Source organism: Labrus bergylta, chromosome 4 (assembly GCF_963930695.1).
Source record: "Labrus bergylta chromosome 4, fLabBer1.1, whole genome shotgun sequence".
NCBI lineage: Eukaryota > Metazoa > Chordata > Actinopteri > Labriformes > Labridae > Labrus > Labrus bergylta.
In genome coordinates this window covers 4124613-4136339 of record NC_089198.1, presented here as the reverse complement: position 1 = coordinate 4136339, position 11727 = coordinate 4124613, and the positions used below count along the sequence as shown (strand labels likewise).

Genomic DNA, 11727 nt, shown 5'->3' with positions numbered 1-11727 from the left:
TCTGTCTCTCTCTCTCTCTGTCTCTCTCTGTCTGTCTCTCTCTCTCTTTCTCTCTCTCTGTCTCTCTCTCTCTCTGTCTCTCTCTCTCTCTGTCTCTCTCTCTCTGTCTCTCTCTCTGTCTCTCTCTCTCTCTCTCTTTCTCTCTCTCTGTCTCTCTCTCTCTCTGTCTCTCTGTCTCTCTGTCTCTCTCTCTCTCTCTCTCTCTCTCTGTCTCTCTCTCTCTCTCTCTCTCTGTCTCTCTCTCTCTCTCTCTTAGTGTTTGACACTAATACTTAATAATTCTTCTTAATCTGATACACTTTTACGATTTATGGAAACAATGGTGGTACCTGAGGGGTCCATCCATACCTGTGTCACACACAGGCGGACATCATGGACGCTCTTCTTGTCCAGGCTCCAGTGAGTCACATGATCAAAAGGATCACTTTAATTCAAACTCTTAATTAAACCATCAGCCTGCGTGATGAAGACTGAAGCTCATTAACGTACAAAGCAGGAGACAAAGCAGGACACGAGGAGGCTGCAGCAGCTGCACAAGCAACCCAGTTGTGTGTGTGTGTGTGTGTGTGTGTGTGTGTGTGTGTGTGTGTGTGTGTGTGTGTGTGTATAGGGGGGTAAGTGGCAGGTTGATTCTTCATTTCTGCTGCTACCCTCATTAGAGCTGAAAAAAAGTCTTTATTTAAAGAAAGCTGCGACTTCTGGTGTTGAAAAATTAAGCCGGTGCAAAAAAATAAAACATGCAGTTCCTCGAGTGTCCACTAGAGGCTGCATGCAAAAGCCAAGGAATCCCCATTATGGTCTCATGTTGAAATCTCATATATTTTTTGTATCGAAAAACTGTTTACAACCTGGTACAAAAAAATGCTCATGTATTTATTTGTAAAAAAACCTGTAAGGTCGGTTTTTAATGAATCCTTTTAGATTCTTTAAGGCTAAGCTCACTGTCATGAAGCTCTGTGGATTCAGAGGGTGAAGTTTCATCTTTCATTTGGTTCGGTTTGCTTTCACATTGCACCAAAACCTGTCATGTGTTGTGTAGTGTATCCTCCCGCCACTAGTTGGGGCTGTAGCTCCGGTCAGTCGGTGCTGCCATTCAGCCTAATGCTGAACTATGACCCCGAAGTCAACAACAGGACAGAGGAAGAATGGCGTCCTGTAGCGCGCCGCAGTTTGACAGTATTTTGAGATGAAGTCACATGACGTCTGTGTCAGGTTAAACTAACATATCAAGCAAAGCGATGTGTAATCACGATGAGCACAGGCATGTGGACGTTCACCTGCAAGGAGGACTGATGGCTGGTGTTGTTAGCAATGCTACCGTTAGCCACGCTCTGCACCATTTTGACCATTTTTCAATCAAGGCTTCCACCTCTTCATTTGAACACATCTGTCCACAAGACAGTCGGTCAAGTTTAAGCAACACAAAGTCAGACGTACGTTTGTTCAGTGACGCTTGATGACACCCAACTTTGTTCTTACGCAATGCAAAATATTAAAAACGACAGCATTCCTGACATTCACACATTTATTTATTCTGCAACTTAGACGATATGAAAGCATGAGAACATCACAAGACCCCAATATCAGGACAGTCAAATAAAAGTGCTGATTTTTTTGTTGTTTGAGTTTGTGTGGAAGCTTAATTTCTGACATTTTGAAGATGCCTTCTCCACTTGATGACGTGGTAAAAAGGCTTTTTGAGGATTTGGATGCCATGAGGCTTTCATAGTTCTGCAGCTCACAGCTCCTGTGTTGTCTGAGTTGAGGTGTGAAATGGGGGAAGTGAATTTCTTGGATGGCAGCCATTGTAAGCAGCCGATTGTTTTATGTTGTTTGACAAAGCAGTGTGAAGGTATGAATGTTAAATGTTCTCTCTGAGGTGTTTAAAGTTGTGGTTTTCACACTTGTAGCTCTCAGTGCTGTGCATGTGATAAACTCTTCTACACTGCCTCTGTGTGAGAGAGGAGGAACGTCCGTCCCTGCAGCGCGCCGGGCCCTGTCAGGAATGAGGAAGTTTGATGCTGCGATTTCATGTCAAAGGAAGCGTGACAGTGTGTATTAAATGACTGGAAACTTCTCAAAGGTTTATTTTTGGTGCTGTTTATGCTGAAGTTGGAGTCACACAGTGCAGCAGAGGTTTGTGTGACAATCTTTTTAGTAAATCTTCATTTCCCGACAACGTGGTCCCTCTGCCGCCCCTGCAGTTTATATGTGACCGTCTTTTTATAGATGTTGTAAAGAGTCGGAGTGTGTCTGGGAACACTTGAGGTCATGTCCTCTGTGCTTCCTCGGGGAAGTTGGTGTTTTATTTTTTTAGCCAGCTGGGGGGATGTGATTGGAGTTATAAAATGACACAGAGGCACATTTTTTAAAGTCTTTCTATGTGATTTTTCACACTTAAATGTAGAAATCAAGTATATCCTCTGAAAATAACTCTGTGAGTCATGACTGTCTACAATGGGTGTAACACCCGAGTCCCACTGTCTGTGATGTTTTCAGAGTTTTCAGAGTCCTATCTTCACTTTGTTTACATCGCCGGGACGGCCGGCTGACTCCTCCCCTCGTGTATAAAGGTTGTTTAATTGAGGGACTAGAGAAAAGAAGAATAACATACTGTACTCACTGCTTAACTGTGTTTCTAGATCACGCTCATTTCAGGTAAATTTACATGCAGTGTGAAGATACCAGCATAATAAAGATCGCTAGCATTAGCATGCTAACACAACAATGCAGCGCAAGTTGTTTTGGTTTCATGCTGGTGCTCAAGGGCGACATCTGCTGGATCAAAAAATCACATTTAAAGCCTTTAAAGACTAAATCATGTCGTTTTTTTATTTAAAATCTTCAAATATCACCACATTTTACAAGTTTTTCTGCTGCTACAAAACAGAGCTGCACCACACTCAGAAAAGTGAAAACTGATTTTAATTTAGCTGTAAAAAGTCAATCAGAACTATTCCTGTCCAGCTTTCAATGTTTTGGAAATACACCATCAATGTCGTATTCAGGCATCTACAGAAATCAGGAATAACTCAGAAGCATCGACAGATTGTTTTATTGGCTGAATATCTGCAGAGGAGCCGAGGTCAGATCAACATAAACACTAACATGATTTCAAGAATGCTAATTCCTGTCGTTGACTCGGGGTCCGACGTGTCTCACAGTCTCGGCTGCAAAAAGTGCAAGAAAAAAAAACTGAATTGGAAGCGTCGGCTGGCCCCTCCTCGTGTCCCCCCCCCCCCCCCCCGCCTGCTCAGGGTCCCTCCGGAGGTTTTCGGCGGCAGTGCAACATGTCCTCGTCCTCGCCAGCTCTTTCACCATGAGCGCCATCTGTCACATCGCGCCTCGTCGTCTTCCAGGAAATTACAGCTCAAACCAAACGCGACAACGTTATCTCATATATATCCCGACGGGGGGGGGGGTGGGAGGGTGGAGTCGGATAAAGGGACAATCCGTCTATATTTCCTCCACTTACCTGTCCTCTAACCTGAGGACGACGAGTTCATACCCTGATAGTATTTATAGTTCAATATATGCAGCAGTTTTCAAAAAGTGGCACCTAGAAAGGAACAAGAGGTATCACTTTGTCAAACAGTAACCTTATTATAATGTTGTTAATAAAATATAAATAAATTTTTTCTTTCAGAGCAGAAAATCCTGAAGAAGGCCAAAATAAAAAAGGGACATTCCTGTCATGATCTCACGGTTCTTACCCTCAGTGGAGGATTTTCTGATATTTTTAGCAACAGTTAATAATCAACTGCAGGAATTCTGGATAACAGATCAGTGAAACACTCGATAACAGCTCACAGTCTAATCTTCTGCTATCAGTGAGCTGGGCAGCGGCCATCTTGTTTCAGCCCAGTGGTGCAACATAGCACAAGAAGCACACCTTCCTCAACCCTCCCCTCCCCTCCTCTCTGTCTCAGAGTTTCTGCACGGTCTCTGAAACGTTAGCGGTGTTTCTCTCTCTATCTTGAAACAAAGTCAGAGTCATAGAGACACATAGAGAGAAGGTGCGACAGAGTTCACACTCCGAGGTGCTCGGCCTTCCTCGGGTTTTGTGTCGCAGTCCCAGATCTGTCAGCTCCCATCAACCCAGAGACAAACTGAGGACGAGAGCAAAATTACAGGAATATCTCAGACAGTGTTTTTTTAATTCTTAAAGTGCGACATGTGATCTCGAACGCCGACGGTTTAGAGTCGATTTCAAGTATCAATAATTTCTTCAACGAGAAGCAACTTGACAAGATTAAAGGAGCTGGTGAATGACCTCTTAAAGGCTGGTTGGTCATTTCTTCCAGATCCACTTTTTAAGATGTTGGTTGAAATTGTCTTTAGGTCCTGACAGAAATTAATAACTCATGTTCTCTGAAAAAGGAATCAAGAAAATCCGTCATCTGTAGCAGTTGTAAGCCTGTGTCTCTGATTATTCATATATGCGATTTATTAAAGAGGACATATTATCCCTCCTTCTCCACCTTTTCAAACAGTCCCCCTGTGGTCTAAATGAAACATCTGTGCTGTGCATTGGTGAAAATATAACATGAATTAAGCACCAGAGGAGGTTTGTGACCCTGTATAAACCAGCTCTCTCAGAATGCTCCGTTTTGGTGTGTGTGTCTCTTTAAATGCAATGACCCCCCTGAGTTTTCCCCGTAGACATCACTCCTCTGTAGTTTTGTTCTAGGCTGGGGGTGGAGTCCATGGGTGGAGATACCAGGGGAGGGGAGGGGAGGTTTTCTTTTTTTTTACCAGAATCCCACTGTGACATCACAAGGAGAGCACATTTGAAACAGAGCATTTTTCTCTGTGTTGTAAGACTTATGCAGACCACAAACAAAGGACTGGATGGGTTTATTTCACATGTTGTGGGTCAGTAGACTCTCAGGTTACACAAACATATGTTCAGAAACACTGTAGAAGTGGATTTTTCAGAAATATGTCTTCTTTAAGATCAGTTCATTACAAAGCCTGTCATTAATTAACCAACATCATCGCTAAATCCAAGAAACAAAATGAATCAAATACATATTTCAGTTAATGGTAAATACTCTGTTCACCCCCTCGAAAGACGGCTTAAATTGGCTTTAATTCTGACTTCAGTAAATCCTGATGAAAGCTATTTGTTCCTTTTGTTCAAATAAAAGTCATTGTTGTTGAATTTAGAGTCTCCTACATCTTACAACAACTCGGCCCTCTGGCTGTGAGAGTAAGACCAAAGTGTCCCCTCCCTGCGTATTCTTTGTACACTTAATGTTTTTGAACCCACAACAAACTTGGCGTTGTTTAAAAGGCGAGTCTCTCCCTTTGCTTCTTGCTCTGCTGTAAACCAGTTGATACCAGAAAGACCATTAGAGGCCGTCTAGACTGTGTGCCCTCAGTGTATCCAGCCTGCCTGCGTGGTGTTGGATGATGTACGTCTCTGCCCTCTCTCTCCCCCCCCCCGCCCGCCCCGCCCCCCCGTGGCTCTTTTCTGGGGTTAGCTGGAGTTTAGAGTCGACTTTGTCCTGTCTCCTCGTCTCTCTCTCTTTTTGTCTCTGTCCCACTGTTGTGGCTGGGGACAGCGGACGCCAGCCACCTCAGATTCTGCTCCAGTGGTGTCTGGCTGCAGGCTGCCAACGCGCTGGTGACAGGGGTCATTCAGACAGACGCTGAGAGGGCCAGTTTAGTCCAGCCAGCCAGTCGTACAGACAACTGGAGGAAAACAAGGCTGCACGGTCTCCTGCTAATACGTCTGTAAGAAAAACATGCACTCTGTGATTTGAGAGCGCGGCCTGATGCAACGTTTTCCCGCTGCGTCTCGGTAGTCCTGTGTCTGCTGCCGTTGTCAGGTCACTAGCAGTAACAGTTTCCCATCTTCACCTCATGTCAGATAATTTATTTAACACATCTGGTGACGTCATGTCCCTCCAGAAGAGACGGATTGATAGCAGAGCTAAGTTGTGTTCACATTTTAGAACAAAAAGAGGTGACGCAATGATCGAGGTGCTACTTTTAATGACATTTTAAAGGACTTGAAGATGCATCTTAATGTGTATGAAATACTTGTTGATGACTCCTGCTGTCCTGTTGTTTGTCAGTTTAAGGCATAGACTGTGTAGAAAAATGGGCGTGTCTCCACCTTCAACAGAAAGTGAAGCCAAGTCATTGCTGCCATCTTGTGCTGCTGAGGCAAAGATCCCTCAGATTGGCACGGTCTACAGCCATGACGGTCTACAGCCATGGGCGTCTTAGTGGGTGGTGGTGGGTTGGGGGCCTCAGAGACAGGCCGATCAAATTTTCTATCATGTGATTGTTTTTCTACTGTCAGTATACAGTTCAGGTATATTATTAAAGCTGCAGCAGAAAGGCCTTGATGAGATTTGTGCTCAAAGGGAGGATCTTATTTTTCACAGTGTACGATGTGTTCACTCAGGTGAGCTTGTATTCAAATGTACAAGTCTGGAAATGAACGCTGGAGGTGTGAGGCGTGGATGAGAGACGCATACAGATACTGCAAGTTTGTTAAGTTTTTTTTAGCATTGGACAGTAGCCCGTGCTAAACTAGATAATGTCTTGCAGCTTAAGTACGGCAGAATGCTCCAATATGTTTTAATTTGATGGATAATGAGAAATTTCAGGGGACACCATTTGAATTCTCGACCCCAAGGTAGGGAAGCCTTGTATTGGAAAGGTCCTGACACACCAAGGGATAGTCGGCCGTCGGTCCTAGTTGGACCGTCTGTGAGTTTTTTTTCTTTTTCTACTAAAAGACCAAGAACTGACAACACCAGCGCCATTTTCTACTTTTTATCAGACATTATGCTCCGTTAGTATACGACCTATAATACGAGTGGTGACCGACAGCTGTGTGAAAATGGTCTTCTCGTATCATAACAACGGACTACCGCCCCCTGCTGGCATGGAGAGGTATTTCATGGTGGTTGGCCGTCAGCTGTAGTCTTTGCGGTGTGTTCAAGTGTCGTCTGCTTGGTGTGTCAGGGCATTTAAGCGAACAGGTGTAAGTTAAATATGCATCATATTGGGAAGTAACTGAGATAAATTCATGACATTATTTAGCTGTTTGTGGTTTTTAATTTCAGGCAACTTTCTTGTTTCTATAACATGGATTTTCTTCTGTCAGAGAATAATATGGAAAACAATTTCTGCCTGAAAGACAAAGCTTTAAAAGGCCAAAAGTCGTGTAAAATACTGTGAGTGCACAATCTGCAGTTATTGAGCCTAAAGATGCAAAAACAACTGAAAGGCCTTTAAAATCCCCGTTTCCCATCAGAATCGTTACCATTCCCAGAACCTTCTTAGAAATGTCACTTGGCTCTTGATCCGTTCTGAGAAAACCCGCTCAGCTCTCCAGTGCCGCCCTGCAGAGATATTGATTGATGTTGGACCGTGCCGTGTCTGGCTCCGGGTGAAGCCGAGGGGCCTCGGGGATCCGTGCAGACAGATGGGAGAGGGGATGGCGAGGGACGCTGGGACGGCAGAGCTTGCTAGTGGTGGGCTTAAAGCTGCAGCGCTATTGATTGACACAAGAGATAGAGCCGAGCTGAAAGCAAGACAAAGAAAAAAAAAGAAAATGCTCTCGTCTGAAAGTATCCCCCGGGTGGTTTTGGTATAGCCAAATGGAGCCTCCATGCCGATGTGATACGTGCAGATTAAATCTGCCTCGATAATATTTGCAGCAGTCTCAGTGGAGATGGACAGCGCTACAGGAAACAGAAGATAGGCAGTAATTAGACACATCCCATATCTCATGCTATCACGCAGAAATAATCTACCTACCCGTCTGACTCACTTTTATACTTTGTTCATTTCAAGGTTGAAGTAACATTGGCGAGATATTCTCCAGCGTTGTTTGAAGTGCTGGCACCTTAAGAAGTGTAATACTTTATCCAAGACTTCACCGGGTAAGATGCTCGACATTTTTTAATTTTTTTTTTAAAGAGGATATGAAGAAAACGATTCATTTCACAGGAAAGACATTTTTGAAATTGTATGCAAAACATTAAACCTGAGATATACAGTAAATCAGAATTCCTGTATTATAGTCAGTAGTCTGAGATTGTTTTAAAGTCTTGTTATCCTCTGAGATCGATGTCGTACTTAAACATTTAAAGGAATAAACAGAGATCTGAGTCTGATCATCTGAGATTTAAGGCTTAATTCTAATATCGGGGTCAGTATTCAGAGTTTAGGAAAGAATCAGAGATGAAAAATCTATGCTTGATGAAAAAGTTTTAGGCTTAAAGGTCCAATCAGTGAGATGTGTAGAGAGTGAGATGATAAAGGTATCTTACTATCTGATCAGACATTAAGGAAACATGCTATGTTGAAGTGCTGGCTTCTCTGACAACAATGCAGCAGCCAGTATGTCCTCCTTCTAACTTTAGATTCTGCTCCTGAATGCTCTGGATTTGTTTGGACCAGAGAAGGTAGGCGCTTTTAAGACACGCCCCACATGGCTGTTTTGGACGCCCCTCGGTTTGCCAGATATGAGAGCAGTTATCAGGTCAACAGGTGTTGCAGCGATGGAAGCGGGCAAGAGAAGTGGTTCAGATAGAAGTGATTGTACCCGACCTAAAAAGCCTCTGCATGTTTCTAATAAGCTCCACGAGCAGAAACGTGCTCAAACTAGGATCAATATTGGAGATGCTTTTGAAAAATGGAGAGAGGTTAGAACACAGAAAGGTTTACAGACCCATGCAGAGCTGGATAAACACTGAAGCTTCAGAGTCCACCACATGGTGACCTGAGTGAGCATCCACTCTACAGAGGAGGGGGGGAGACAACTCTCTACAATGTTTAGAATTTAGACTGCAGTACATTTTAAACACTAGGGGTCAGAGTTACATATTCTCCTTTAAGTCCGATTTTTAAGAGATAAAAGTCTAAAACGTATTCTTGATTGAGCCAAAAGTTGGAGGTTAAAATGTTAATCTGAAACATCATTCTGAATTACGAGTTTGAAGTCTGAATCTTGGATCAAAGTTCGACCTTGTAGATTGAAGACAGCATTCAGACATTGCGGCAAGTTTTAGAGGTTTTTTGCAGGCAGCAATCAAAAGATCAAAAAGGCTGCAGAACAGAAGAACTAACAGGGGAAGGAAATATGATGCTGTTGTATTTGCTGAGAGCTGACATGGTAACGCTGTCAGAGGGATGTAAGATGTAAGATGACTCTCTTTGGAAACACCACAGATGTTCACTGTGACCATCGACTCCAGAGCTGTTGTCTGTTGTAGAGACCCGCTCGAGTCTCCACGAGTCAGAAGAGTTATAAACAAGACTGGAAACAGCTCGTTACCGTCACACTGCTCGTTTATCGTCTGCAGGGAAGCTCGAGACATTCTTCACAGGTTGCTGCAGACGTACTTTGTGAAGAAGAAAACAAAATATAAAAACAAAGAGTTAAGTGACTGCGGCAGGATGATTGGTTGAGAGAGGCTGTGACGGAGTCGGGTTGGATTATTACTTAAGGAGTAAATCAGCTGATCGCCAGAGCAGGGAGACGGAGGCAGTGGTAGAGAGGGAGGGGCTAAGTTTAGGGAAGAAATGGAAGAAATGTGTGAGAGAATATAACCAGTCTTCTTCCTGCTTGAATTTACACTGAGATCATTAGCAGCACGTGCACAGGATCCTGTTTGTGTGTGTGTTTCAGCCGGTGTGTGTGTAGCATGTCTCAACAAGAAGTGTAAAAGTAATTTCCCCTCATGGGACTAAAAAAGGACATCATCTTCTTTGTGTTTAGTAATGACTTGAAATCCTATCTGCTTGCTTTAGTTTGACACATCTCAGTAAGTGATGAGCCCAGTCTGTAATTACATCATGTTTTTAATATTGCTTACCATCGCTGTTAAACTCACCCTGAACACCTGCTTAGGATTGTCAGGTATTGTTCTCTATGTGTGCTGGAACAGGACAGCTGTGTTTGCACCCTTTCTCTTCCATGCAGCAGTATTTGTTTTATGCATTGTTTGAATACTTTCCCTTGTTATTGCAAACACGTCAGCTCCTCAATAATCCTCCACATGAGTCATCATCACCACAATGACAAACTGCAGGCAGTGCTCATTATTATAAATCCTGCTTTTAATATGACTGTGCTATTAATTAGAGGACATGCACCTGCGTGACATCCTGTACGGCGCGGCACCTTCAAACCAATTACTCAGTCGGACGGCTCGTTCTATCCCGTCCAGCTTGACGCGTGTTGCAGCATGCTAGACTAGCATCGTATTTGAAACGGAGCAGAACGTAGTTTCGCTGCTGGCACCCTCCTGAGGCAGACCACGGCGCTCGCTGTGGAAACAGGAGCATTGACTGAAGTGGCAGCGAACCACGGCAGTAAGTGGAAACTGGGAGTTAGTCGTTTTTATAGATTTATTCTAACAGCTCTAAAAGAGGGGATTGGCTGTTCCTATAAGTACTCTTCTCCAAACAGCACTTAATTGTTCTTATGAATACCAACTACTTTCACCAGGAACAAGTTTTAACCACACGCTGTAAATATTAACGGCTGAAGCCTGAGTGACGTCACCCGTCTGTTCCTGCAGGGGGCGCTGGAGTCTCATTCGCAGCAGCCGGAAATCCTGTCTCAGCCTAACTTTCAGTCAACCTAACGACAGGCTGAGAGCTGGAGCTGAGGCGGGTTTTAAGCTTCTAGACTAATCGTTACATCGCACCCACCTGTCAGTCAGCTACACGCCTAACTATGGATAACACATATCATTCATACAAGCAAAACAGAGTCCCCCCCCTCCCCTGTACAGTGTGCCAGTGATTACAATAACTAGTCAGTCCTATTTTGTTTTTTGTACTCGGCTGTAAACATGTTACTTTATGCTATAAAAACTGCTTTTTCTCCTGTTATGTGTATGTGACTTCCAGTGTTCCTGCAGCCAGCCTCTGGTGGACACTCCATGAACTGCAGGATTTTACACTTCCTCCTTGGCTTAATTTTTCAACACCGGAGGTTGCCGCTTGATTTCAACTCATTGATTCTGATATCCATTTTTTTCATGCTCTGACCTGCTGATTCTGTTTTTTTTGTTTTGTTTTACAGAGCATTAATAGCACACTAATCAAACATTTTTGTGACTTTTCTTTAATGAAAATGAAAATTTGTGTTCATGATCTCATGCTGACTTACTGATCATCTCTCATGTTCTCCTGAACCGATTATGAATTACCCAACAGTTAACTTCAGTCAGTGACTCATCCATTGTTTCTCGCTGCCTGAGCAAACAGTTACATCTGTTAATTATCGATATGCATTCATCTGGTTTATTTCCTGCAAAGATATGGATCTCACTGCAGGTCCAACTCTACATTTGACTTGGTCATATTTGAAAGGACCGACCGATCATGGCCAATCAGAGCTGATTCTGATCACCAGTCGGTCCATCAGTGCACGTCTAAGGCAAATGATTAAATTAGGTCTATGACACTTATTCTCTGAAGGCATTTATTCATGAGTATGAGGGGTTTACCTGAGCCAGGTAAATACAACAATGAAGGCGATATGAGCACATCTACAAGTTAATAAACAGCTTCTGCACTCGTGATGACATCAGAGTTTCTGTTATTCAGGAGGATTTGTTTTGCATAACGACCGCACCAAAGGTACATGAGGTTGTGTGCACAGGTTGAACATGAATAAGTAATCCCAGTTTTTCCGCGTTCTTGATACAAAAATGTCAGATTTCTCCCGGCCCGCCCAGGCGGTCG

At 43.5% G+C, this 11727-nt stretch overlaps 1 protein-coding gene across 2 annotated transcripts in view; it reads left to right on the top strand.

The window, feature by feature from the left end:
• basp1 (brain abundant, membrane attached signal protein 1) overlaps window positions 1-11727 on the top strand; it is a 48712-nt gene that overhangs the window by 3462 nt on the left and 33523 nt on the right. The window contains exon 2 of one of the 2 annotated variants that reach the window (XM_020653781.3): window positions 7819-7907. The exons of the other annotated variant lie outside the window; for it this stretch is intronic. The gene's annotated coding sequence lies outside the window, so the exon portion shown is untranslated. The remainder of the gene's footprint in view (window positions 1-7818; window positions 7908-11727) is intronic. 2 annotated transcript variants of the gene reach the window in all.